This window comes from Acomys minous (assembly GCF_964271855.1).
Source record: "Acomys minous genome assembly, chromosome: 13".
Lineage (NCBI taxonomy): Eukaryota > Metazoa > Chordata > Mammalia > Rodentia > Muridae > Acomys > Acomys minous.
Window position 1 is genome coordinate 1,166,156 of NC_140495.1, and position 4,812 is coordinate 1,170,967.

The following is a 4,812-nucleotide window of genomic DNA, read 5'->3' on the forward strand; positions in this document are numbered from 1 at the left end:
CAGCCGGGTGATGGTGGCGCACGCCTTTAATCCCAGCACTCAGGAGGCAGAGGCAGGCAGATCTCTAAGTTCGAAGCCAGCCTGGTCTACAGAGTGAGTAACAGGACAGGTTAGGGCTACACAGAGAAACCTCTAAAAAACAAAATCCTTATTTAGGAGGACCGATGCCCCACAGCCTCAGGCCAGGCTTGAGTCACCATGGCAACCACACAGAGCAAAGCAGTGGTTGATAGACACAATTGGGAGCGTGAGGAGCCAGGACTTTTACCACCAGGCATGGGGTCTCCAGATGCTGCACTGAGCCCGGAACAAGTTCCTGACCAACGAAGACACGGTCACACGTCTTAGGGGCCTGTCTCCAGCTGGCAAGGTGAAGGGGCCTCTAAGGCTGCTCTCCCTTGAGAGAGTAGGCTGTGGGCAGTTTTCAGCAGCCTTTGAGGGTACATGAAGGACACTCAAGGAACTTAATTTTGTGCACTGTCGCTCTCAAGGATGTGTCTGAAGGAAGTTCTCTAAGACAGGATGGTGCTGTAGTGGCAAATATATCTGATAAATCTAGTGTGTGAAAGTAAATAAAGAACAAATCTTTACCAGGCATGGTGGCACACGTCTTTAATCCCAGCACTCGGAAGGCAGAGGCAGGCAGATCTCTGTGAGTTCGAGGCCAGTCTAGTCTACAAAGTGAGTCCAGAACAGCCAAGGATACACAGAGAAACTCTGTTTTGAAAAACAAAAAATAAATAAATATTTTTTTAATTAATGGCAAAAGAAAATGGTATAAATAAAATATTTCAATTAGACATCTCCAACACTATCATAAATAAGACCATTGACTGGAAAGGCACAAGTATGTGTGTGTGTGTATGTGTGAGAGAGAGAGAGAGAGAGAGAGAGAGAGAGAGAGAGAGAGAGAGAGAGAATTTTTTTACATGGTAATTTTTATACTGCTTGAACAATTTTTCTGGAGTAAGCTATGGGAGAAAAAATAAAGTTGTTAGAGCTTGTCTCACTCCATCCATCAAGTGTGTGTATGTGTGAATTTTCCTTTTTTTTTTCTTCTTTGCTGGCGACAAGCAGTACCAGCCCTCTGCTGTCCAAGGGAGAACAGGCTCAAGTGAATCAAGCATTATTCCACCAGAGAAAAATATGGTTGAGTTATCAGCTATAGACTCTATGTCCTGCCTCAGTTTATCCTGTGATGTTGAAGCTGGCCTTCAGCAGAAATGTGGAAAGGCTTCACCATATTAAATATATTCACAAGGTTTCTCTCAAGTATGAGTGTTTTTATACTGATAGAGACTACATAATTGTGAAATGGCTTCACCATATCACAGGGTTTCTCTCCAGGATGAGCTTTTTCATGCCTTCGAAGATGCCCGGACATGCCAAGGCTTTACCACACTGGTCACATTCAAAGGGTTTCTCTTCAGTATGAGTCTTTTATGAATGTGAAGATGATTGTGATGTGCAAAGGCTTTACCACACTGATTACATTTTTAGGGTTTCTCTCCAATATGGTTCTTTTATGCCTTTGAAGGTGACAATGACTTGCACATTGGATAGATACATTCATAGGATTTCTCTCATATATGAAATTCTTTAATGCCTTTGAAGAAAAATATGACATTCAAAGGCTTTACCATATTGATTGCACTCATAGGCTTTCTCTCTAGAATGTGCTCTTTTATATTGGAAACTACGGTGATGTGCAAAGGTTACACCATATTGAATAACTTCATAGGGTATCTCTCCAAAATCAATTCTTTCATACCTTTGAGGCTGACTCTGATATGGGAAGGCTTTAGCACACTGAGTATATTCGGAGTGTTTCTCTCTGCTATGACTTCTTTCGTGCCTTCCATGTCTTCTAGAACTTTGAAAATGTTCTTCAATATTATGGTCTTCCCAATTGTAGCCTACAGCAGTGGGGGTTCGTGTGGGTCTCCAGCATCACATCTTTGTAGAGACTTTCTGGGAAGGATCCAGCAAAGCCCACTCTTCCCGAGTGAAGCTCACATGCTCATCATCATAGGTCACTGCATCCAGCTTAGAGCTCCTGCTGCTCTTGAAAACAGTTGAGGTCAATGGCCAGTATTTACATGGGAGCTCACAACTATCCATTATTCCAAGTGCAGGAGTTCTGACGCCATCTTCTGCTTTTTCCTCTTCTCCTACGTCTAGTCCATTTCTCCTGGTATTGCCCAGTCCTCCTCATGTGTATTCTTCCTTTCCTTCCTGCTCTTTCTCAGAGAGAGGGAGAGATCTTACACATCAGCTACTATGGCAGAAGAAACTAGAATCAGGGAAACTCCCATCCAAGCTGGTACCATCCATGCAGGTGGCCAATAAGCCATTTGCAGCCACCCTGGCAGTACTTGTCAGGACAGAAGGCCAAATGCTCCTTGGCACAATTATTCTGGGCAGACACCAGTGATGTTCATGGTAGGAAGATGCTCCTTGTAATGACGTGGTGACACTGGACTATCTCTGGGGAAATGGCAGCGTTTGCCCTGGTAAGGTAGGTAACTGGAGTGGGATCGGCTGTAGTTGTCTTGGACCGCAGTGCAATTAGAAAGTTCCTCCTCCTCTTCCTCGATAAGGAGGCCACAGAACATCAGTTTCCTTCCAATAAAGCTTGAGCTGCCTACACTCACAAACGCAAGGGGTGAAGGGAGGCCGCCAGCCCTTTTCCCTTTGGCAGACACCAGGAGCAGCACTGAGGGAAAATGGCCATGTCTGAAGGCGGTTAACAACAGCCTTTTTTTTTTTTTCTTTTTTCCTTCTCTAGCCTAGGAAGCAGAAGAGAACTGAAAGCAGTTTGCGTTTCCTGGGCAGGAACAGCGGCGCACCCTCACCATTTTGTCCAGAGTAATAGCAACTCTCTCACTCTTCTATTCTACAAGAGTCTTGATCACCTTGCCGCCTCATAAGACACTGGTGGAGTCCAACAGAAAGAAACAGACGCTTCTGAAGGACCTTGGGGAGACACAGATACCAGACGCTAAGAAATAAATCCCATGAAAATGAGACCCTAGCATCTTGGTGAGTTTCTGGGGGACACAGTTGTCTTAGTCCACTTTCTACTGCTATGGTAAGGCACCATGAACAAGACAAGCTAAAGAAGAAAGAATCTTGGGGATTATAGCTTCAGAAGGTTAGAGGTCATGGCCATCATGGCAGGAAGCAGGCAGGCACATGGTGCTGAAGTACCAGCTAAGAGTTGTTGAGGCAACAACCAGGAAGCAAAGAACGTTCACTGGTAACGGCCTGAACTTCTGAAATCTCAAAGCCAGCCCCTAGCGGCACAGTTCCTTTAACAAGGCCACACCTTCTAGTCCATCCCAAACCGTTCCACCAACTGGCGACCAAGTGTCCAAACCTATGAGCCTATGGGACCAGCCTCATATCAAACCCCCGCAGCCATCTGAAGGGATCTGGAACATAGCACAGTTATATCTGTAAATCAAAAGAGTTGTACACAATTTGTGTACAATATGTGCGCCAATAAGAAGGCACAACACTCACTTTGTGCTTCTGAGTTCCCTAGGTAGCTTTCCAGGCTCAGCCAGCTCAATAGCTATGTCTGCCCAGTTCCTTCCTCACTCCACCCAGACCCCCAGGTACCTTATTCCATTGCGGGAGTTTTCCAGTGTGAACTGGAGAGGGGAGTAAGCGGAGACTGTAGCATAACACATTCTTCTGAAGGTCGTTACAAATTAACTCACTTAATCTCCGCTCCTACCTAGAAGAACCCTCACTAAGTCCCCACCTCTGTTTTTGGGCCTCTGTGTTACAGTATTTTGTATCCCCTTGGCCTACAAAGCAAATAACTGACACAGGGAGACTGAAACGTTCTTTAAAGCTGGCAGCACTTCGCCTGGCAGTCTGAACTGATTCTAATCTACTCGAAAACTAAACAAACTACTCTATAACACACATATATTCCAAACACTTGCTACTGTGACCCCAGGGCCCATCCACATCAAGTTCCCACCGTCCTCCGCCAACCGTCCAAAACTCTTTTCTCTCTCTAACCATCCAACTTTTCCTCCCTCTCCAGGAAGTCCCGCCTCTCACTTCCTGTCCTTCTGCCCAGCTGATTGGCTAAACAGCACTTTATTGACGGTTGATATTTTCACTCAGCATTCTTCCACACCTTTGAGAAGAGAGGACAAGGGACAGAGCTGCCTTTGCCACCAGTTCACTCCCAAAGACCAGTTTCTGCCTGGCCCACTCTGTGGGTGTTTGAGAGACATTGCTGACTCCATCCATTCAGCATTAGAAGTGACGAGGCCAGACGGCCCCAGGAGGTCTAGGGGAAACCCACCCACAGCCAGGCTGAGTCCAAGCTCCTCTGATGGGAGGCCAGATGAGCTCACACGATTGTCTGACCACTTCCAGCACAGTGGCTATTTTTAACTACCTGGTGCTGACCATACCCCTGGGCACCGTGACTGTGAATCACCTGCAATGCTGGTGAGGTCTGCCGAAGGGCATCATGATATATTTAGCCAGGACGGCTTCACAAAGACTTACATCTGGGACGGGGGAAACAGTTTTTCTTGGTTACAACTTGTGCTATGCAGCAGGCTGGCTCTGTCGCCCAGGGCTGGCAGGGCCTTCCTCAGGCAGACTCTGTTCTCCAACCAGGGGCACAAACAGATCCCTGGATGATTGAGCAGGAGGCTAAGGTGTTCCCTGAGGCTCCTGAGGAGCTGAGGTGAGTGCTCTGCGCACAAGGAAAGCCCCAGATCATGGAAGAAGTTGGGGTACGGCAAAAGAGCTGGCAGCAAATATCCAGGTTTTTTTTTT

The 4,812-nt window shown here is 46.6% G+C and overlaps 1 pseudogene across 1 annotated transcript; it reads right to left on the bottom strand.

Annotated features, from left to right (window-relative positions):
* Positions 1–1,599: 1,599 nt before the first annotated feature.
* Positions 1,600–2,935, bottom strand: LOC311580753 (zinc finger protein 120-like; annotated as a pseudogene). Its single transcript, XR_014783541.1, has 2 exons — positions 2,856–2,935; positions 1,600–2,240 (listed from the first exon to the last, which is right to left on the bottom strand). The product of XR_014783541.1 is annotated as a zinc finger protein 120-like (transcript).
* Positions 2,936–4,812: the final 1,877 nt, after the last annotated feature.